A 25,620-nucleotide genomic window follows, 5' to 3' on the forward strand; every position below is an offset into this window, starting at 1 on the left:
TCAAAAGTAACCTGCTCTGTCTTGTCTGTCGACGCGTTGTCAGTGTCCTCTTTGCTCCGCAATGTATTTTTCTCTGCGTGAGAAGATGTGTGGCGAGAGATCGGCATGGCATGTCGGACGTAGCAACAGTAACTAAAGGGGGCGGGTCTTTGCGAACGGTCAATTGGTCACAGCCAATACAGCTTAGCACGCAGACAGCAGCACGAGTCCATGTCTCTTTATTTATTAATATATATTTTCCCCCTTTTCAAAGGGGTGCAACATATACTCCTAGGATGGCTTGAGGGTGAGTAAATTATGGGATAATTTTCATTTTTGGGTGAACTAACCCTTTAAATATCTTCAATGTACTTAGCTTCTTTTTGCTAGTAGCATGTAGTGTAGCTTACTACTTTTTATGTTCTTTTTTTTTTTATTAGATCTTACTGTATCTATTTCTAGTCTTCAAAACAACAACAAAAAACACTTCAGTCTTCTCCAAAGACATGCTTGTGTAACAAGACTGCAGTGTGTTTTTTATGCAGTCTCTTCCTCTTTTGCTCTGAGAGATCTGTCTTTTTATGCAGCAAGTTGGAAATTCAGAATGCATTGCATGTCACACATGCAGCCTGTGTGTCATTTCATACAGGACAGATGAGTTTCTGCACTGCAGGTTTCTACTCAATGTGGTCTATATGGAAATGTACAGTACACACATTCATCTCTGTCACATATTTTCAGTGTACATTAAGGCAACAGCGCGTCTAAATCCGGTCAGATAACAGTGAAATCCTCGAGCAGTCTCATGGCACACACATTCTGAGCCCATCGATTGTGTGTTGCTGATACGTAAAGACGCTTTTAAACATGCTGACAAAGCAGCGCTGCAGAAGTGGCTTGTGCAGTTCTACGAATTGCAAATTTCAAAAACATGTTTAAAGGGAACACCTTAATTAAAATACTGTCAGGTACATCGAAACAACATAATAGATTCTGCAAGAGATGGTTGCTGCTGAGGAATACATTATGTTAGAGTCAAAAATTGCCTGCATTGTAAATTTATTGTATATATTTATTGTATTTTATTGTATTATTGTATAAATGTATCCACACTGAGATCTGATCTCACCATCATCGAATCGGTCTTTGATTACATGAAGAAACAGATGAAACTGAGACAAACTAAATCCAGAAGAACTCTGGCCGTGTCTCCAAGACGCTTGAAGAAACCGACCTGCAAAGATACAGTACTGTGAAAAGTTTTAGGCATTTGTGTAAAAAATTCTATTGACACACTACAGCAAAAGATATAAATAACACTGCTTAAAACCTTTTTTGGGGGGTGAAAATACTGACGTGCCTAAGACTTTTGCACTGTACTGTGTGTGTGTATATATATATATATATATATATATATATATATATATATATATATATATAACCTGAATGGAATGGAAAAGGACTGGAAGGCCAACAAAACATTTTTGTTTTCTGCCATTTTGTTCTGATTTTTTTTTTTTTTTTTTTTTTTTTTATATTTTGTGTATATTTCCTGTATTTTCTGTTTGTATCATAATAAAGACCAAAAAATAAATATGGATTGTCATTAAAACATTGCTAAAACCATTTGCCATTTTAGATTCGGCCAATGAGAGACGAACGCGACATGCACACACCTCGCCAGCAGTGGAGCTCTTATTATTATATTTTATTATTATTATATTAAATAAATGGCATGCAATTAATTTTAAAACTTATTCTATGATGGAGAAAATGCTGTATTAGCCATTTGACAAATTAGTTTTTCTTTGAGGCATGGTAAAAGCATGGTACTCTCGGAAAATCAAGAAAACTAGATTTAAACAATAAGACCAAACGTGTTGAGCTATATAACAATAATTCGTTTTCTGTCTATAAATGTAACCAAACAGTTGTTCCCTTGTCTAATAAAATATGTAAAATATTAAAGCGTTTTTGGTGTTTCCATGGTTTCTACAAAATAAAACCGGAAACCGAGGGTAACGCAGATATGACGCCATTGACAGGAGACTCCCGTACACGTCCCGTATCCTCGATTTACGAATAGTTGGAAATATTTGGGATATTGTAAGTACTCAAATGAACAAAATATATAACACTGGCCTAGTGGTTTTTGGATATTTTACTGCAAAAATTTTACATATTGTGCCTTTATCGCTGAAATGTAACTTTTTTTTACTCTGAGAGTCAGCGCTGCCTGATTTCCTCACTAATGACTAAAAAATAATGATCTAATATTAGGATTCCTGTGCTTTCTCCAGACTAACAATGGCTTTGTCAAGGTAAGAGATGCTCACAGCTCTTTCATCACGTAAAAATCAGTTATCAAATGAAGTCCTTTATATTCCGTATCATGACCATGAGAATATTTGAGCATTTCTCAAGATGAATATCAGATGTGAAACTGAGATGGCCTTCAAGCTTTTCTGTGCTTTAAGGGCCATGTCATTTTCATTCTTCAGCTCAACGCTTTCATAAAGCGACTTGAGCGAATGGCACTTGGATCTAATGATACAGATGTCTGGATCAACAGTTGCTGAAGTTCAGCGGTGGTTGTAACCTTCACAGCACTCCTGATCTTCATTTACATTCACGTATGATCCGATCTGTCCCTTCTCTTCTCTTCCCTCGCTGCTTTGATGACTGACAGCCTTGCTGCTAAATAAAAGAGAAGCCCATTTCAAAATTTTCTTCGAGGAGTAGATCGATTGAACCCTCTCTGCCTCTTCTCCTTCAAAAGATCCTTCCACTCTTGAAAGTCAAGGGAAGCCTACAGCGCGGACGGCTTCCACTCCGAGCAGGAGATGAGGCGTGCCGCATCATAATGGCCTCCAAATAATGAATGATACCATGAACAAATGCTCAGCAGCAGTTTCCTCCAAACACGTCGATGTGACATCGATGAGAGCGTACATTTCCCAGAAGGTCATTAGCTTTACTCTAGATGAAAGACAAGAAAGTTTCATGAGATACTAACAAAAGTTTCAACAGAACAGAAAGGGGAATCTTGACCAAAACACACCCGGATCACATTTCTACCATTTAAATCAGAAGAAAAATATATATAAGAAATTGATTACGTAACTAAAATTAATATACTTATATATTTATTACAATATTACACATAATTTTTTTTTTTTTTTAACTTTGTGTAAAGCATCTAGATGTTTAATTTTTGAGCATTTTTTTGTCCTCTCAGTACTGTAAAATAATGATATATATTTATATTTTTTGTTTGAATCAGCTTAAATGTTTCACAATTTAAATAAATTTAAATGTAAAACATAAATATATAGTTGCAGAAAATATATATATGCATTACCGGTAAAAAGTTTTTTGTTAGTAAGGGTTTTTTTTTATTGCTTTTGAAGGTCACCAAGCTCACCAAGGCTGCATTTATTTGATCAAAAATACAGTAAAAACAGTAATATTGTAAAATATTATTACAATTTAAATTGACTGTTTTCTATTTGAATATATTATAAAATGTAATTTATTCCTGTGATACAAAGCTGAATTTTCAGCATCATTACTCCAGTGTCACATGATCCTTCAGAAATCATTCTAATATGCTGATTTGCTGCTCGATAAACATTGTTATTATCAATGTTGAAAACAGTTGTGCTGCTTAATATTTTTTTTGGAAACAGAGAATTTTTTTTTTTTTTTTTTTTGCGTTATTTTGATTAATAAAAGAATTTCTTTGAAAAATAAATCTTTTTAACATTATAAATGTCTTTACTGCCACTTTTGATTAATTTAATACATCCTTGCTGATTAAAAGTTCCTTTTTTTCTTATTGACCCCAAACTTTTTTTCCCCTTTAATTTTTGTATAAAATATGAACTGGGCATGTTCTTGTCAGGATTTTAGATTCACCCAGAATCCTTATTTAAATTTAATGTAAAGAAAGGAATTGATGACCTGCTGAAAATATAAGGGCATTTAAAAATGACAGACCAAAGAGAAGCAGAAAGAAAGAAAAAAAAAACAGCACAGCAAAGGCAAAAGTGCAGGAACTTGAAGAAAACTTGAAAAGTGGCAAGAGATCAGAGTGGAACACTAAAACTCAAAGTCGTGAGCAGATGTAGGTAACAGCAAAAGATGATGAACAATTTCACATCAAATATATTAATGAATGAAGGATGCCTAAATGAGAGAGAAAAATGAAGAGACATAAAGAAAAGGCACATAGACACATTAAGTATTTATGCATTGAACTGTTACTGAATGGCCTTGTCTCAAACGCTTTTAAATATGTATGCAAGAACACTTCTGCTTACCTGTTCAGAACACCTAAGTGCCTAGACACAGTAAAAGAGGCAAAGTAAAATACAGTTCTAAGGACTGAAACATGCAGAAATATGTTGTTGTGTAATACAAAGAATATTTTAATCTTCGAAAAAATGTTGTATCCAGCACGGCACTCTGAAGTACTTGATTCTGATAAAAATTTTCTTTTGTGTTTTTGAAATGTTTCACGTACAGACGACAACGTTGTCAAAATGATCCCTGTTTATACGGATCCACAAAAACGCTGTATTATGCTGCCAGGCCAGTAGATGGCGATGTCACTTTGTAAAGAAACACTATGCACCTATAGACTGAACATGTAATATGCATGCGCATGACATCACCGTTTTCACAAATTTGAGTTTGTGTAGATTACACAGAGGCGATAACAATATTGTTTTCAAAAACATGCACTTTAAAACCAGTTTTCAAAAGTTTGCATTTTCAGGCCCCCAAAACGCCATTGTTTTGTAAATAAATGGCCAAAACGCATGAAAAGTTTTTTGTTTTTAGTTGAATATGGTGTCGTGTAAAAGCCCCCTAAGAAGAAGAGATTGAAGAAATTATATATTTATATTTTGCATAAATTTTTGCATATATTTTCATGAAAATTCACCCCACCCCGCCACCCCAATTTCTGAATCCGCAATGTTACTGTAAAACATTTTTGTAAAATAATGTTTTTGAGTATAAATTAAAGGCAATAAAATTTATAAAAATAATTTTGCATTGCATTACACTATAGGAGGAGGGTTTTTTTGCATTGTGGTAATCAGAATTTGGAGGAAATGTACTTAATTGTAATGAAATGTTCAGTTTTTTTGTAATAAAAAAACAAACAAAAACCTTGCATCACAAGGAGGAGGAGGAGTTCAAAAAAGGAGGTAAAATTGATGGAATTTGAAAGCAGAGACTTTGTATTATATCAAAAGTGACCTGCTCTGTTTTGTCTGTCGGCCCGTCATTGTCCTCTTTGCTCTGCAATGTTTTTTTTTCAATGTTCTTCAAAATGGATGCGTGGTGTGAGAACAGTGTCAAATGTGTGAGAGTTGGCAGCCCTGCAAAATGTATTCTTTCTATGAGTAATTTTACCACCAAAAACATGAGGAAGTCTGGCTGACCGCCTACTCATTCAGATGATGAAATACTCCTTGCTGCATTACAAACTCAAACCCTCCAGACCATTGCTCCTGGACCTAAGAAAACACACCATAACAAACCTCTACCTCCTCACATCCCACCGCAAAATGAAAATTCAGTCCACGAGGCACAATTCCCAATACAGAGCTCCACTCTTCTCCAACACTGAATCAATTCATCTCCACAGCTGGAAAAACACCATACCAATTACAGAAGCCATCCACAGCAGGTCTGCTGATGCTGAGCCATGGCATCAAGCTACGGGGATGATCTTGGCGACAAGCTCAAGACTAAACAGGCATCTGCGCGTGCAGTGGCCTCTCAAAGCTTGGGGGGTAAAGGAATTGACTTGTCAGTCCCTGAAAAGGCGGCATAAAATTAAATACGTGTTCAGCGATGATGCAAGACCCTGTTGGGTTTCAAACTGGAAGTGGATGAAATTGAGTTTGAGTGTGTGTTGACATTATTGGCCATGAGCAGTAAGATTAGATGTGCACAGTGCACAACATATGACATATACTGCAACAAAATTGTATGCTAGTATATGCTACTTTACTTTTATTCAAGTTATTTCGATTTTAGCCTGTTTCTGTTTGGGTTCTTATGTAAGTCATCTCTAAGGGCATGATTTCAGGCATAATCTGAAGCCTACGAATGCCTCAAGATACTATACCACAGTGATAGCCAGCATTATGCAACTTAGTTGCATTTGTCCATCCCTTTTGTTCTCATTTCTTGCTCCTTTCACTCTTTCAAAAAATCATTCCTCAGGTCCGAACTGCCAGATGAAGTTTCAGGCCCTGTTTCCACCTGGTATTAATAAGATGCGTTTTGGACGCCAGGTGGACGTCGCTGAATACAGGTGTAAATGGGGTGTAAAACGTTTTGAGCTCGTCCGCTTTCGATCACTTCCAGAGGTAGTCGAAAACGCATTCGACCGGATTGCTTTCATGGAAATGCTCATGTGGTCGAATGTGTTCAAACAGCCACTAAAGACCGCCTACTCTCTGCCTACTGACCTAATGTGTAAACATTATGGGAACTGCAGTAGCCAGATGGGATTTGGGTCAGCTGAAGACCCAAGTTTGGTTTGAAGACGAAAAACGTACCAGAAATGTTCTCTCACCATTCCTGATTTTTAAAACACATACTAAAATTCTAATTATTTGCATAGCTGTACTAAAGTTTTGTTTATTTCCCCCAAATAAATGATTATGTGTTCCCTTTTGTCACTACCAAAATAATGATATCACTACCAAAACAGTCACGGCCGAAACATGTGGTGAAGTTTCAGTTGTGACAATTTTAGATACTTTTGAGCCTAGCTCAAAGATGCTAATCAGCATGTGGTTAGCTAGTACAGTTCTGAACAGTTGTACACACAAAAAAAATACATTTTATCGAATAACCCTCAAAAAACAATGATGTCACAACTAAAACTTAACCACATGTTTCGGTCGTGAGCCTAGCTCAAATGCTAATCAGTAGGGGAGCGCGGGGCACAAACGCGGGGTTGGTTGTAACACACGTGGTTTAAATACTTCCACACACGCTAGCATGAAGAAACTTAGCATGTTTATTAGTTGCCATATCGACAATATATAGAGAAAAAATTGCGCCAAAATTCAAAAATCTTTGGAAGATAACACTAAACATTTATTTAACAATAGCAAAAGTAAATTTCTTACTTAAGCTAATTTTTCATCTATATTTTTTGTTTTTATTTAAAATTAGACAAATCTGATATTATTTTAATCTCTAATCTCTTGTTTAGGAGTTTGGGTAGTTCTTTAATGCTTCACTAACTATCAGAAGACACTAACCAGGTTTAAAGTCCAGTTGCGCAGATAAGGTTCATTGTAACACTGCGTTACAATGTGCCCCGCTATTAGAACTATACTATTCTATACAGTTATGATATAATGGCATAATCAACTTTTATGAATTTCTGTTGATAAACTATGGAAAAAAAGGTGAATAAAGACTGAAAAGAAGAACGTGAACATCCAGAAAATATTATTTCAATAAATGTTCAGCATTTTTACTGTCTCGTCTATTTATCTCGTGTTCTGTGAGAGCTGTGAGTGTTTTCTTCAGCTCTGTGTTTTTCTGAATGTCTGGATATGTTTCTTCATCTCTTTGGGTGTATTGTTTTGACCAGCGCTGTATAGCTGTGTTTTGCAGAGTGTTCATTGTTAAACTACAAAAATATTTAAATTTGAATTTCTAAAAAAAATGATATTATTTTATATGAAAAAAAATAATTATTGTCTTTTATTGACAAAATATTTTAGTTTGTCATGTATATTTTTTTTATTAAGTCAGATAAAATTTTTAGCTGTCATATGGTCATGTTACAACATGCCCCATCACATGTTACAATGTGCCCCACCTATGGGGCATGTTGTAACATTTCACTTCCCTTCTTTCAGGGTAAATAAAGAAAAAAAGTATACACTGTATTAATGAAACAAAGCCACATATTTGTACCAGACATGTGTAAATTAATGTGGAACAAAAGAAATTACCTGAACCCTAAGTAGATTTACACAAACTGAGAAAGTCAAAAAGCGTTAGGTTGTGCCCCACTCTCCCCTACATGGTTACTTAGCACAGTTCAGTTGTACACATATAAAAACTACATTTTATGGAATAACACCCAAAAAAGTTTGCTTACTTGCAGAAAAAAAGGTGTTTTGTAGTGACATTCCTTAATGTTTCACACAGATTTTCAGACTTTTGAACACATTTACCTCAAAATGATGGGCTCTATCTACTCACCATGTAGCTATGAGAGAGATCTAGACACAGGAATATAAAAAATGTAGGGTTGTGGTTAAAATCAGTCTCACCCAATGAACTAAAACACTGTATCGGTATTGACATGACAATGTGGAACACATTTTTTTACATAAAGTGTCATGATTTACAATGAAAATAACTTAAAAATTCACTTAAAAAAAAAAAACAACAATGGAAAAAATTGCAAAAATTGTTTTAATATCATTTTCATAAGTCGAAATTTAGGGGTTAGGGTTCGGGACAGCCACCTCCCAATTGAAAGTACCCAATAAATTATGATTTTATATATATTAAGCTTATGGATATTTTAAATATTATTGTGAGATTCAGTAGATAATAGAAGGATCTTAGTTAACATCTAAGATTTGAATACTTCAATGCTTTTTAAATGTGTTTTTTGGTTGTGGGACAGCAGTTTGCACCAATTCTGTAGAATGGCTCATATACATACACACACACACATGCATACATATATATATATATATTTAAACCCCTGCAGTAAGCAAAATGCTAATATACAGTTACAGTAAACTACAGGCACTGGGAGCCTGTGAATGGAAACATTTAATTCTCTTACACTGAACTAACTTCTTATCAATTCATGCATTGGACATGAACGAATGACAATAAGTAATGCGCTTAATTAAAAAACATCTGCAGCTCATACAAACACCTTCACAGCACCTGTGTACCTTGAAGATCGATCCAGACCGTGAGGGTCCTCGGCGTCATTAGAGAGACACAGCCGCTAGAGCTCAGCCGTCTTCGAAATACCTCAGCACAGCGAGGGCCGCGTCTACGTCTGTGTGCTCTGCTCTCTAATTACACTCATTAAGAGCGGTGAGCTCACAATCTCCCATTATGCCATAGAGAGCAGGGATCTCATTGCGCCTCATTATCATTATGGCTGCTTGTGTTACTGCCTTTGATTCCAATAATATCACTCTCAGGGGCTTCGAGATAACCTGGACGTCCTGTGGGAGATACTGTCCGATGAAACATATGGCAAAATCAACACATGAACCATTTTCCAATTGCAGCCCCATGAACCACTTGCTTTTTTAAAGAGCAAACCAAAAAAAGTAAACTAAATGTGCACAAGTAAAATATTTGATTGTTCACATTAAACAAAACCTGAATAAAGCATAATACTCAACTAATATAGTAAAAAAAAAATACAATAAACTTACATTGAAATGAACTCTTTTGACCTAGCAATCACCTAAACCCCTTAGCAACTGCATTGTGGCACTGACTTTTGCATGGGTAAGCACAGCTTATATTTTCTTCAGGCGTTTATAACTGTACATCCATGCACGGTTTTGACAGACATTTGAAAATAATATTAGAACGACGATATGAAGAAAAACTTTCATGGAGAAAAGCACATCATTTATTTCACAGCCCTCTTTGCCTCTGCCAGCTCAGCACTATGAGGGAAAAAAATTGCATTTTGAAAGATTTTTCAAGCTAGGAGAACATTCGCCTGTCTCGCCTGCTGTCTCATATTGAACTATCGCTGATATAAAAGATTTGATGCCTTTTTTCCCTCCTTACTCAGTCGATTTTACTGTCAGTCCAACCCAAACTCATTGTAGGCTGCGACGTACAGTATAACTTACATCTTCACACTTTCTTTGTTAAAGCTGCAGTCCGTAACTTTTTTTGGTTAAAAATTTCTTTGGTCAATTTTTGAGCAAGTACATAACCAGCCAGTGTTCAAAATTATCTCCTTACCGTAGCCCGATTCACAACGGTAATAATGTTTTATAATAAAATCAGTACTGGTGGGTTTCCGCGGGAAATTCGAGCATGCAGCCGTTCGTCTTTGCGTCATTACATCACGTCTGTAAACACAAGAAGGAGTCCCAGCTAGTAGGCTATATCATGTGAGGATGCTGCTGGTAGAGGATCATTTATAGCCTTTTCTCACAGCAGCTGAAATAATTAAACCTATCATTTTGATGGCGGATTGTAATCCAGAAAGGTTCAAATGACAATCATCATTGACACCTGGAGATTCCCACGTAGTCAAAAGCAAAAGACTGCGGACTGCGGAGTGGCTACAGAAATTGAAATCTACAGGTAACGCTTGTTAGTCGGTTTGACCTTTTATAGTACACCTTTTAGCCCTAAGATTATTCAGGTAGGGTAAGGTTAGTCAAATCTAGCCTGAACCATAAAGTACTCACCAGCCGAATACTGGTGAAAACTTAAATCAGCTTAAGCTAAAAAGCTCTATAACCTAGCTTTATCTAGCAATATTGGAGATGCTGTTAAGTGTTCCTTGTTTGGGTATCAAGTGTCCTTCTACGCTTAGCGCAGGCAGCTTCTGAGGAGGCCTTTTACTCCTCAGACTTTTATACTACTTTTTGGGAAATTTTAACTTCATATTACTCATCAATTGATCAATGCCTAGTATGATGTAGCCGTATCAGTCTCTTTTGTCTTCTTCTAGCACACTTCCTCTTCTTCACTGAAGTCTTTGTCTGGCTCACCTCTGCTTGAGGTTGCAACATGCTCTCTTCATCCTTATTGTTACCCTTTGTGGTTGGTTACAAACATCAAACTCAAAAACCTAACTTTCATAACTGTTGCTTAGTCATCTTATCTTATAACAAACAAAGGAAGTATTGCAGTTACTTAATTTCAAAATCATTCTAGCATTTAAGGCCTTAACTTAGAAGCAAGCAAATTGAAACAGGTAAATAGCAATATCAATTTTCACAACACGCTAATATACACAAAATACACATAGTCACACAATGCTGATGTTGTTAACATTAACCTTTTGAAAACAAAGTATAACAGTAATAATAATTTGCACGTGATCCGAGCTAAGCGATCGTTAGATTTAGGCCTAATGATTTTTTTTCTCAGAACAAAAGTGGCAGACATGTTACTCACTTGTTCAGGTGACATTTTCTGGTGAAAATTCTTATTTTGGTCATACTCACAAGACGGAGAATCTGTGATTCCGAAGTACAGTATCACCAATGTGGTGACTGACAGCAAACATTAGATTCATCCGCGCTGAGGAGCCTTGCCAATGTACGACCAACGTAAAGATGATAATTCCGCAAACAACTGCATTTGCAGGTTTCAAACAGAGATGGCGACAAAGAGGCAAAACTTACGGACTGGAGCTTTAATAAATATAATGAATAAGTTAGCGTGCTCTCCGCTAGAAAACATATGATTAGGTCACAATAAGACTTAAAGGGATAGTTATTTGAAAATGAAAATTCAGTCATCATGTTCTAAACTTGAGTTTCTTTGTTCTGTTGAACACATAAAAAAGATATTTTCAAAAATGTTGGCAACCAAACAGTAGATGGACAACCACTGACTTCCATAGTATGAAAAAAAAAAAAAAAAAATACTATGGAAGTCAATGGGGACCAGAAACTGCCAAAATTCTTCAAAATATCTTCTTTTGTGTTCAACAGAACAAAGAAACTCATACAAGTTTAGAACAATTTGAGGGTGAGTAAATGATGACAATTTTTATTTTTGGTTGAACTATCCCTTTAAGTCATTAATGTACATAAAAAAGTAACTGGATTTATTTGCAATAGCAGGCAAATTCTTCACGTTCAGTGAGATGCAGATGTTTTTTGTTACCTGTGGTGCAGTGAGAGGAGAATGTTTCTGAATCCCTCGATTTATGAGCAGAGCGGATGAGACCAAAAAGTGCCACTTCAGAAACACCCAAATCCCCAGCAAATAACATCCAGCATCAGTGAATGTGGTGGAAAAACAGTAGAGTGATTCTAACAGTCCCTGAAAAACGTCAACATTTGAGTCACACCACATTAATCACCATAAAAATGTCAATGAATTTCAATTAAAATTCAGTTAACTAGTTAAACATTTACAAGATACATTTCTTGTTTAAACATTTTTTATTCTTCAGACATTCCTCTTTAAGTGCAATAAGTATCAGCTGTGTGCAAAGTGAACCACATTTGGTTTTCGATCACTGAAAATGGGTAAAATTTGAACGTGGAGCTGCTTTGAGATGCCCATATCTTTGGGACTGAACTATATAAGGCCTTGAAAATGAAGATTTCAAAAGGAAAGTTTATTAAGAATGACAATCTAGAAGGATATCAAGATATCTTGAATACTTTTAGAGTTACAGGCATGCAAACTTTGGAAAATGAATATTTATGGCACTCAGACAGGTACTGTATATTCAATTCAACTGAGTTGATAGAAAAACATGAGATACATTTCTAGTGTCAACATTATTTGTTCTTCCGATATTCCTCTTTAAAAGAAAAAAGTATCAGCTGTATGCAAAGTGACACACTTTTTTTTGTTACCACTGAAAATGTGTACAATTTACCAATTTACTCATGGAGCCACATTAAGATCTCCATATCTCTGGGATTGAACCATCGAGGACTTTTAATATGAAGATACCAAAAGGAAAGTTTCTAAAGAACCAGAATCTAAAAAGACATTAAGATATATTTAATACTTTTTTTAGTCACAGCCATGCAAACTTGAGGCAAAAAACACAATAAGTGCTTTGTGCCATTTCTGAACTGTCACCGTTGGCATATAATGAAACAAAAATAGCTAAAGTCAACAGATTGATCTAATAGATCTACCAAATCTCTGTGTAAAAGCAAAATAATGATGCTTCTTTCTTTCTAAAGTCATTTACACTCATCACTATTTATGTTTGTCTTTCTACAGAACAAAACCAAAAATTTGATTTCATTTGGTTGACTTGACACAGAATGACCCAGGAGCAAACTAACACAAAACCATATTAAACAAAGAGGATACCGGACAATGAAACAAAGGAACCTGAGGGCTTAAAATACACAGAAGAGTAATCAAGGTAAAACAGAACAGGTGCAGGAACTTATTAACTACAGAGAGACTAGTAACGATCAAGAATACAGGCAAAATGGGAACAGGGAAAACAGAACCAAAACACAGTGAAACTAAACAGACATAAAACTACACATTACAGGTGCTGCACAAGTCCTAACCAAACAAGAGAGAAGAGATGGAGACGGATAGGATGGTAGAAATGTAGCTCTCCAATAACCCATCGTGCTTCTCACTTATATACAATGCTGCGGCTCACCACCAGCCACTTCAAACAATGAAATCTGTACATTAGTGCAACGTTTAGCAGAATCCCCTGTTTAGAAAGGCTCAAAAGCAGCCAGTCATATACTTACATGACATTATCTGCTGCATTTTACAATAATGGCTTGAGAGAAGTGGGCAGGGATAGTCGCTGCAGTTGGACATAGAAAACATGATGACATCTGAAGTGCTTCTTTAGTGCATGATTAGAAGAAGGGAAATGGATGGGTAATTGGATGTTGTTTTGCATGTGTTTGTGGTTTTATTGCCCATGGATGGTGTGCAGACACACACAAAGCAGCACAGCAAAAGCAGGTAATCGTACTGTGGTAATATGCAGAATTCAGGTAAATTGGGCCATTTTCGTCACCGAGATAAGTGGCGAAAAGTGGCCCAATTTACATGACGTACATGTAAATTTAAGATTCATGAGATGATCTCACACCCTCCATCCACAGGACAGAGCAGCATGGAGATGCTTTTGGAGAGTGTGAGTGTATATTGAGTATCCTGCCACAGGGAGAATGATTGCACTTACACAACTCCCTCCTGCATCAATGCAACACTCATTTCCATACTGACCTGTATGAAGCTGAAACAATCCAAAACAACAAAGACAGAAACATTTCCAATGTTTCCCACAAGGTTTATTCCAACAGAATATATTCCCTGTGAGAAAGTCGGAGTAGAATTTGTCACAGTAAACCAGAATTTCTCTTTTTTCTTGATTAAACCAGTTCCCTTGATAGTAGTGATTGTGCAAAAAAACAACAACAGAACAGATGACGAATCAGAAAAAGTTAGAAAAGTTCACCACAACTACAACCATAAAAAAGAACATACCTTCATATAAAATAACTTATTTTTATTAAACGTACACTACATAACTTTTTGCCCTCTGGGGGTTAAAAAACAAAACTGCATGCATTTTGCATAAGAACATTGTTTTAGTTGTGCTTCGGCTGTGCGGATGAATATGACCCTTCACAATAGATAATGCTTTACAATTATGGCAATTTATCTGTTCAATAAAATACCATACTCATCTGTTGAGTAATAAAAACACCTTTTCCGAAAAGCCAAACCAGTGTTGATTCTTGTTTTATTACGAACTCTGTCATGTTCCCTTTTTGCCAGCAGACTCTCCTCTGTTCACCGTTTGTTTAAATCGGGTGATTCTCCGGAGGTTGGAGATTTAGCTGCTCCATGTCAACCTTCCTCGCTCGTTGTTACAACTAAGCTATGCCACTCCCACGGCACACACGCGTCAAAGTAGCCGGAGCAACTTTTCTCTATTTCCGTATGAGACTAAACACACATAAGCGAGTGACGTATGTACGCAATTTTCCGTGAAAACCATCCCGCCCCGTCTAAAATATAAACACTTATAAAAGGCTTACCATAGTGAATCAGGGTAAGACAAAAACACTTTTTGAAGAAGGATTGATAATGTATCGACTCATTATTTAAATTTTGTTAATTCTGAACCAAAAAAAGTGCACCTTTAAGTTTAACTTGATGTACTAAAGAAAGCTATTCAAAAATTATATATAATTAAAATCTAATTCAAAATTTTAAATATAAATATAAAAACAAAACAAAGTGGCATCTGAAAATAAATGCTTTTATAACGTTACTTTTCTTCATTTTTTTAAAGACAAAAAGCATATCTTGCTTTTAGCATGTCTTCTAGTTGTGCCTCTGTGTTTTCTCTCTTTCTCTCCCTCGCTCTGTCATTTTTCCCAGGCTCAACTCCTCGGGACTGCTATTGGTTCAGGAAGCTGCCTATCATTGTTAACCTGACTGATGTCACAGCCTCTAAAAACACTAGGAGCTGGGTAACACAAAAACTACCCAATCTGGGTTGTTTTCAACCCAAGGGCTGGGTAAATACAGGACGGAACACGTTACCCAGCAAATTGAGTTGTTTATTTAACCCAGCATAATGGGTTGATTCATTTTTACTATAATACTAGCTCATTTATTTCTCTAAGCTTTTTTAAATACTCCATATAACCACTGGTTTGCATAATTCCTTTATTTTCGATCATATTTTATAGTATAGCATATTTTATATCGTTTTTAATACATATGCCTACATTTAAGCTCGTTTAACAAATATTAGAAGTAAAAATTAAACATTTATAAGTAAATGCTGTTGTCCTGTTTCCACCGTAATGGGGCTGGATCTCGTGCTGGAGATGGCTCGCGCTCGGCGAGGGAATTGCTAACTTCAGACTGCCAACCTGCGTTTCACTCGTAGCCGAAAAATGCTGTGACTCCATAACCTGTCCATAACTAATCAGTGTACTATTTCCATCACGCAAAACAACCGTTGTGGCACTCGTTTAGGTGACTCACATCGCCCCTGTATGTTGCTTTGCATAAAATTAAACGATATACAGAACAATAACACATTTTTAGATAAAATAAAACGTACACAAACCTGTATTTTACCGAAGACATGCAACAATTTGACGGAGCTGCACTGCTCTCTCCTGAAGAGGGCGCAAAAAAGCCTGCAATAAATAACTCAACCCCTGGGTTGTTACGTCTGGGATCTGGGTAACACAAAAACTACCCAAACACTGGAAAAATAACCCAAAAAAATTACCCAAAAGGCTCAACCCAGGACTTTTTATAGTGTAGGTAAAGTTAGGGCGTGAAAACACTGAAGACTTGATTTTCTTATTTTTCTTTTCATTAGTTACGTTAGATGCTGAACTTGAGTTAGTTTGGGTTTGTTTTGTTCTTTTCTTTTCTTTGGCGTCACTTGCATCCTTTTTTCTCCTAGGGTTTATTATTTTGTTTTTGTCTCTTGCACCATCATTACAGCAAATATCGGTCACAATCTCAATGCTATCTCTTCTATCCTAGACCAAAATAAAAAAGTTGAAAAATGTCTTTTATTGAAATGTTTTGTGTGTTTGTGCTGTGCTGATTGTGCCTTCAGGGCGGTCAGATAGTTGGGAGGGGGGACACACACCAACACACACATATGTATGTATATATATATATATATCCCCACATATATACAAATACATATATAGTATTATAGTAATGGGTGCAACTTTCACACACAACTGATTGACAGATAAACTAGGAGGGAAACTGAGAAAATATCAACTAATAGCACCTAGAAAAACATTTCTAGAGTCACACAAACACTGTGAAGAAGACCACATTAAAGTTTTGAGAGTATATTCTATTATACTGCATGTTCACCACAGAGACAGTGTTCCTCAGTTAAATAATGCAAAAACAACACAAGGGCTCGCTGAGACTCACAACTAGAGTGTGAACAGCAAACACAATGCACTTCAGCGCCTTCTCCTGTTATGTGAAATGAACACGTGCACAAGCAGACAACATTTCACCTGCGTATGTGACCCTGAGATGAATAATGGAGCTGCTTTAGTCTTCTGCCAACTGCTATTCCAATGTCTCTGGTCCCTCATTGAGGTTATGATAATGTCCATGAACAGCTCATTTATCTTTCCTCCTTTATAAGGGGCATAATTGGTTTCTGAGAGATACTAAGAGAAACTAACAGAAAAAAAACCTCTCAGTTACTGTGTATATAAATATATTTACATATAATAAGGTGCAAAACCAGATAAATTAGATGCATTAGGATGTAAATTTCCTCCTACACAGGATCTTTACAAAACACTGAGATATAGGGTACAAAATGCTCCACATGTTCCTATAAAATTCAGCATTTAATTTCATTTTCTCTTTATTTTATCAAGGTTTTGACAATAACACTCACTACCCCTAAAACCAGCTGTGCTCAGACAACAGCACAATAATTCATCGGTTAAGATAGATATTAAGCTTAAAACACAGAAATATAAAAATGGCTCTTTAGAAGAAACATTGCTATGTCCTGACAGAAGGAAGAGGTTCATTTAAAAAGATGACCTCTTTCACAAGGTTTCACAGCTGTGTCCCTACCTTTTGTCAGCACCATCAGATATTTATGAAAACATTTATAAAATAAGATAATGTCAAAGTCAGTCTCCATACTAAAGGTCCTCTTTCCATATTTTACCTGCTATGAGTTCAACAAGGTCACACAGTCTGCAGTGTGTGAGTGTGTGTTTATAATATACACATTTATATGGGTCATTGATGAATAAGGTTTTTAAAAGTGTAAAAAAACACAATGGAGATATAATTAATTTTGAAAGTTTATTAAGTGTTAACAATGAGATGATGTGTTTTTTATAATCAATTAACACTGCTTTTGTAATTTTTTACAACATGGATAAAATCTGTCACCAAAAAAGTCATTCGGTTTAACCAAAATTTCAGTTTTGCCGAATTACACTTTTGGTTATACCTTATGACGATATTTTCAAACAATGCTAACAGGCTGATATCTATCTAGCTAGCTAACAAAAAGACAATCAAACATTTATTTAGTACAAGTTTTTAAAACATTACAACATTTTCCATGTTTTTATAGCAGTTGTACCGAATGACCTGATGTTTGGGGACAAGTGGAAACATGAATTTTTCAAATAGTTAAGAGAGAGTTAGTTACTTTGCTTCACGACCATGTGGTCATTTGCAGGTGTCTGAATGATGTCACATAATATTGACCGCATGACTTGATCCTAAATGGTCCTTTATATTGGTTACTCCGAATGACATCAATGAAATTCATTTTTCCGGACATTCTTTCTCATAACAAAGCAACGACTTCTATACATAATTTTAATACCATTTTGCACTATGTTAATATATGATGTTATAAAATCATGCCAGAATAAAAAATATATACATTTATTACATTTTTAGATATTTTAATTATAAATGAAATGGCTGTGTTGACCTTTGGACAGTTAAACCAAATGACCTTTTGACACTTCAAAATCTTTAAAATACCTTTATATGTAGAAAAATATAATTAAAACCTTTTGGAATTAATAAAAGAGATCTAGTTGTACTACCTTACATTCTTTAGATGTCATATCTTTGTTTATTATTATTATTAAGGCCTTTGGACAAAAAAAAAGACCCGTCACGTCATTGACCTGTAGATAAAAAGTAATATTTGTATAGTATATATAAATGTAACAAATAACTACACTAAGAAAAGTTATTGTGATCATATTAAATAATATATGTAATATATTTTTATAAATACTTGACACATTAATTTTATATCTGACAGTGCTGACTCGTATTAAAAACTAGGAAGGGTAAAACAAAGGCAACTAAAGATTGCACCCAAACACAGATAAGCACCTCTGAATATAAAAAAAAAAAAGTTACTTGACACATAGCCTATACTCTTATTTTTCAGTTCTGAAGTCTATTTTGTCCCTAATGATGTATTATAATCAGTTATTTCAGCTCAAAAATAGGAACTCTGAGTCCAAGGTTACATAAAATCAATTGGATGTTCCTGTCAAAGCGCTTAAACTGGATGCTCCACCGGTGTTAAAAGAGCAGTGATGAACGAGCCTCCCACCATACACAAAAGCAGTGCTGCTGAATGTCAAAGAAAGCATTGATTTTGCTTTTTCAATATGTCTGCTGATTACTCATTCAGTGCGACTATGCCACAATCAGAGGAAGTGATTTAGTACTGGATGTTGCAGGTGGGAGGTGTTAGCGACCTCACACACACATCTCATATAGGGCTTAGACCTCCGCTATCACCTGTAACCAGTGTTGGGGAAAGTTACTTTTAAAAGAAATGCATTACAATATTGCGTTAATCCCTAAAAAAGTAACTAATTGCAGTTATAATCCGCATACAAATTCACACCTGTACAGTAGAGGGCGCAGCTTAAACAAACCTTTCAGCTGTGCTGCCATACTGTATTACAGAAGAATGGGATGCAAATGAAAGTTCTCTTACTTCAAACAATAAAATCATTTTTGCTTATTAGTATGTTTGAATTCAGTGGATCACTGAAGGTCAGCAGCAAAGACATTGGTTAATAAAGTGAGATTAAATACATAAAGTATATTTGTGTTAATATGTGTAATTATTGCAGGTTTGCGTAATATTCTGTGTTTGCAGTTCACTGTTTTTATTCATTTTGGGGAATACTGAATCTGTTTTTGTGCAAGTGAGATGAGTAACCCTTTACACAGCGCACACAACTCCGCACTTACTCCAGATTTCTCTCAACATGGGGACAGGAGAGGAGTCAGTCAATAAATGAGAATAAAACTTGCATTACTTATTTGAAAAAGTAACTTGGATATTTTGTTGTAAATTTAAAAGTAATGCATTGTTTTACTCAATACTTGACAAGGTACGATTATGTTACTTGACAGCAACATAGTGTGGCCCAGATCTGGAACATGTGGATTACTCGTGGACCAGATGTGGGGCGACACTATGCTGCTGTCAGGTGCCTGTAACCCTCGACTCATGCAAGCCCTGTGAACAAACGGCGATAAAAAAGAACAGGCAGGTGTTTATTTCACAGTCGGATTACTGTGGGTACTGTGGGATCTATTTTATGCTGGTATGGAGGCGGCCTCTGTTTTGTTCCAAGAAAAACATAAAATCTATAAAAAAAAAAAAAAAAAAGAAATTCAAGAACTTTCCAGTCAACACAAACAGGAGCAGAGAGCTAAAATACTTACAGCGTAGCAGTAGCATCAGGTCAGACGTTGTGAATTATGCTATTAGTCCTCAGAGCCGTGTCCTAGCGATTAGCATACACGTTCCAGTGTTGGGAAAACTAAATTATGAGTAGCTTCCAACTTGATACTACAAAGTAAATAAACAGTCAAACAACTGTTAATCAACAAGTAAACAAAAAGTAGCTAACTACATGGGGGTACTTGAAAAATAAATAATGTGCACTATACCGTTCCACTATGAAACGAGCAGTGACTCGAATCGCTGAATCGGTTGACTTGCACGAAGTGTATGAACAAAGCGATTCACTCAAGGAATCAGGCTTTCCAGCGCTGCGGATGAGTGTGTTTACAAGAGCACATTCGCTGTTCAGCTAAATGGCAAAGCAGACCAACTGAAATACTCGTGACATGATTTTTTTTTTTTTTTTTTTTTTACTTGGAAAACAAATGTGATTATAACAACATAGTTTTATAACGGCAATAAGCAGAAACAAATAAAATCACATAACGGTTCAAGATTCATTGCGAAATAGAGTACCCCAGGGATGACGTGTTTTTGTAGGCCAACCCAGAAGAAAATCGCAAAAAATAAGCTCTGTGTTTAACAAAGGGTTATGACACTTACACGTTTTGTCTATCAAGATAATCTTTACAAGTTAGCACAACATTTATACATTTTGAAGCCTAAATAAAGTTGTCAGATATAAAACGCTAACAGTAGGCTATAAACGGACTACAGCACACAATGGTCGCGGATCAACATCACCACCACCAATCTTCCTCAAACTTTATTTAAAAAAACACCAATCTTCCTCAAACTTTATTTAAAAAAACACCAAGCTTCCTCAAACTTTATTTAAAAAACAACTTTATTTACATGCTCGCTTATTATGATTTGTGCTGTGTATGAATACTTATCCACTTTTTCATGAGAAATGCTGTCCAAATGTCCTCTTTGTCATGATGACGTCTAAAGTCCCCGCCAAAGGAAGTAGTCCCTTTTAGCAATTTGTTAGCAACCGCCATTTTTAAGACACAATAAAGGTTTAAAAAATCACAAGCGGGTTATAACTGGTGTGTTTTATGTCATAGATCAAAACGTGAAAATATTTAGAGGCTTTGTTAACCACAGACCTTATTTTAGGTGATTTAGCAAAAACCCATTCAAAAAACCCATTGACTTTGGGGCGATGGAACCGAAGTCCTAAAATGCTAACTCGCTTCCCGGTTTTGCCTACAAAAACACGTCATCCCACTTCCCGTGGGTTGTTTTTCTTGTCCGCGGGTTGAAGCGACCTAAATAACATGATATTTAGCTCCTGGAATGCGACTTTTACCTGAGGAGCCCTGCCAAAAACGCGGATTTTAAACCCCGGAACGCGTTTTTTTTTTTTTTTTTTTACCAGTTTTTACTAGTTTTGAGTAGCAATTGGGCGGGTTTTGTTGTAAAAACCTGGCAACCCTGCACCAGACACCACTTTAATAAGCAAATTGGTGTGTGAGAGACGATTGGTTATGATCCTCCATTTGTATTGAGTGTTTGTGGCTAATCTGAACCCAGCGATGGTGAAAAGTCATTCAGAGCCTCATGTGGGCTGCAGTAAGCCGTCTGCTGTGCTGTGGAGACAGAATAAGTGCTGGCTCGGCAAAAATGCGCGCACTGCTACGGTCTCGTGGATCCAACGGGAACGCGCCCGCGGCTGCAAGCGCAAATCCGCAAGTACTAGCTGTAGCTACAAATAAACTCCGCCATTTGGGGCAGGGTCAGTGTGGGAAAAAAAAAAAAAAAAAAATCACATTGTTTATGAAATAAAATAAAATTAATAACTAAATAGGCATATTAAAGTTTGTAAATAGATCAAAATAATGTTCTATACAAAATATAGTATTATATATTTTAAATAGTATTTCATATACAAGTAAAATATTATATTTTTACATTTTCATTCGTTTTTATAATCACTTTAATCCAATATATCATCAAAATATAACACCTCCTCTCATATCTTAATGCTTAATTAATGCACTTGAATGGCTTAAAAGTGTAATGATAGACTACTGAAGGGGATTGGAGCTAAAAGGCCAAACTGCTTCACAGCATTGGGAACAGGGAAAAGCTTATGCCATTTGTAACAAATCCTCATTTCACTAATGAGTTGACACTGTGCCTGAGTGTATCAGCTAATGGGTTCTATCATTACATGCTTACCTCGTCCATTAGCACATAATTTCATTCAAATCCTCCTCTAATATTTCCTCATGTAGAAAAATGGTTTTTGGGCATTATTTTTCTGCTCTCGGGTTTGTCCCCCTCCTGGGTTGTTGCCTTTTTAACCTTTCTTCTAGCTTATATATATATTTATTTATACTGAACTGATTTGTTCCTGTTCTGTTCAGTGCTATTGTGATTCAAACCCATTCAACTTCAAACTTCCTGCGTTTCCAACCTATTAAAAAAAAATCAAAGAGGATATAATTTTCTATTTTTCTCCATATTTTGCTAAATCACACATTCTGCAACACATTCAAAACAGTAATTTAGTATCGTTAGCATTACAAAAGCAACCATGCGTGGCAACAAATATTTCCCTGTACTAAAGAAAGTTTGGCTAAAGTAAAGAAAGCATTGTGCAGTCTGGTCATTTGTGATGATTACAGCCTACGTGTTTTTTATTACACCAGAGGGAAAAATCCACATCCATTTCCTACGCACTCAGAAGCATAATGAATGCAAACTAAGACAAATGTATGAAGCTTTGTGCTGTGATGCCAGAACACACTTCAAATATTCCTCTAGCACTCTCATATTGCTCAAGAAATATTTGCTCCTGTAAAAAATTGCAGCTCTCTTCAGGAAAAGCTATCACATTTCATTTAAACAGTAGTACAACTGATAATAATAGTAATAATAATAATAATAATAGAAATAATAATTTCAGGATTTAGTATTTGCAAAGGCTACTATAGGAAAGGTCAAAGGTCAAACCGTACTATACCTAAAGTGAGAATAATGATCATTTTAAAACCATGCACATTTACTTAGCTTACTGTATATGAGGACATACTGTACCACAGACTTCTACACTGTAAAAAATTATTTTCATGATTTATCACAACATTTTTTCTTTTGTCAAATCAAATTCAATAATTAATGTGGTTCAGATAACATAATATTTTGAGTTTCTGTTGATTAAATCAATCGCCTTCATTGTATTAACTCAAATTTCTAATTTCAATGAACAAAATTTTAAGGCAACCAGGTAACTAACTTTTTTAAGTTAAACCAACAATTCTCTTTTACAGTGTTTTGTTTTTTATATTAAGTTAATTATATTTGCTACCAAATAACCCTGATGCTCAAAGAAAAACTATTTTTAGAATAAAACACATTTTGTTATATTTAGCTAATGTCTGGGGGCAAACACACACACACACACACACACACACACATCCAATAAATCACATTTGTATGAGATATAAGATGCAGAAATCAGTTTTCCTGGTCTGGAAACTTTCTGGGCTTGCAAGTTTACGTCTTTCTGCTTCCACATAATCTAATCTAGTTTGGCTGAATTGTCATGTTCATGTGTCTCGGCTCACTGTTTGTCCTTTAGATGTAAAAACTAAAGCAGCACAGACATATGTATGCTAAATGAATTAGTTTACGGTGTGCATATCATGCTATTTTACCAACATAACCTCTGCTGGTTTGCTCAGCTTGTGAGGAAATCACACAAGGGTGAATGCGAACGGAATTATCCCTTGCTAAATTTGGGTTCTTCCCTTCAGTTTTTTTTCATGCCCCTATTCAAACTAAAAAAAACATTTGCATTTATTCACTTGATGCTTTTGTCCAAAGCTACTTAAAGGGATAGTTCACCCAAAAATGAAAATTCTGTCATCATTTACTCACTCTCAAGTTGTTCCAAACCGATTTTTACTGGTTTGGATAAAATGACTTGATTTTGTCCATGGGAATTGATTGGATGGTTGTGGTTTGCTATTGGTCGATCTCATGACAGTTTGCCCCGCCCTCACACCAGTAAACACCTCATCAGAGAAGAGATGTCACTGCAAGAAGGAGAGGAAGTTATTTTGATTACAGATTATGAGGGCACATGTATAATAAATCATTATTATCAATTTTTATTTCATGGTGACTTTAAACTAACTGTCATAATGACGCTCTTTCTTGTAAAGCCCAAAGTATATTTCACTTTTTACGCGTACACGAGGGTCAGCGTACAGTGCGTGTGACGCAAATTTTGTCATCAGAAGAGTACACGCACCGCCGGATTATTGTAACTGCCCGTACTTTGTAAACACAGGTCGCACATGTGCATTTATTTTTTATTATTATTATTTTTTTTGCAGTAATTAGTTTATCCACAAGGTGGCAACCCTGCTCTGGGGGCGTCAATTCACAAGGTAGTTGAGGAAAACCTGCATAAACAGAACAGACTGGAACTCATGCAAGCTACAGCAACAATGGAGGCCTACATAGAAGAGAGTTTGGGCAAAGAGGTTAGAAAGTACCCTCATCTGTACAACTCTAGCATGAAAGAATACAAATATGTTTACATGGTTTGTAACTCGTGGCGAGAGATTGCTCAAAACAGCGCATGTGTCGAATGCCTGTGTATGCGTAAAAGTCAAACGAAGTGTGCTTTGCAAGGCTGTGCGCATAAAAAAACAAAGTATACTCAGGGCTTAAGGTTTCTGGTGAGGAAAAAAACAAAATGTACTAAACGAGCCTCATGTAACCTTCATAATGATGCCTCATTAGGATTCTGTAAGAGTAAATACTGCATAAAACATTTTTTAGTCAACATGGGAATAACGTTTTGTTTTGTTTGTATTACACCACCTCACTTTTAGTTCCTGCAAAGTCACTTACAGAACATGTTAACAACCCGGGGCTAAAGCACGAGACACATTCACTGTCGGGTAAACAAAGATAACATGCTAATCTGCTTAGACAATTTGACCTAATGCATTATTCATACGGGAACATATTTAATGAGATGGAGATAATCAAGCATATGTGATCAGTTGAATAAACGAAACTAGTTCACTAGAGGAGGAGGTTAAATTAATTATGCAGTACATACTCAAAGCAAAGAGGCCAAACACAAACAATACACAAAAACATACTGTAACATAATACACACCAAAAAGTGCAATGGGCCAAAAGGAAAGCTCAGTAAATGCTCTTTCAAAGCTCGGATGATTCTCTGGTGGGTTTCATTTAAAGGGTTAATTCACCCAAAAAATGAAAATTCTGTCATCATTTACTCATGTCGTTCCAAACCCATAAGACTTTCATTCATCTTCAGAACTCAAATGAAAATATTTTTAATAAAATCTGAGAGATTTCTCCATTGACAGCTACGCAACTGACACTTTGATGCTTCAAAAAGTTCATAAAGAGATCGTAAAACGAATCCATATGAATTAAGCGGTTTAGTCCAAATTTTCTGATCACTTTATATGATGAAAAGATTTATTTTAGGCTTTTACTCACATATAAACATTCATCAGCAAACATAAAACAGAAGCTCAACCGAACCTGCTTGATGCGCGAGAACAAACCTCATTGGTTCTTGCGGAAGCTCAAACGTGATGCGTAACACACGAGAA

The 25,620-nt window shown here is 35.8% G+C and overlaps 1 protein-coding gene across 2 annotated transcripts in view; it reads right to left on the reverse strand.

Annotated features, from left to right (window-relative positions):
• The window catches only part of LOC127521037 (alpha-2B adrenergic receptor), a 52,106-nt gene that overhangs the window by 15,022 nt on the left and 11,464 nt on the right, over positions 1 to 25,620 (reverse strand). The gene's annotated exons all lie outside the window — the stretch shown is intronic.

The sequence above is a fragment of the Ctenopharyngodon idella genome, chromosome 10 (genome assembly GCF_019924925.1).
Source record: "Ctenopharyngodon idella isolate HZGC_01 chromosome 10, HZGC01, whole genome shotgun sequence".
NCBI classification, from domain to species: Eukaryota; Metazoa; Chordata; class Actinopteri; order Cypriniformes; family Xenocyprididae; genus Ctenopharyngodon; species Ctenopharyngodon idella.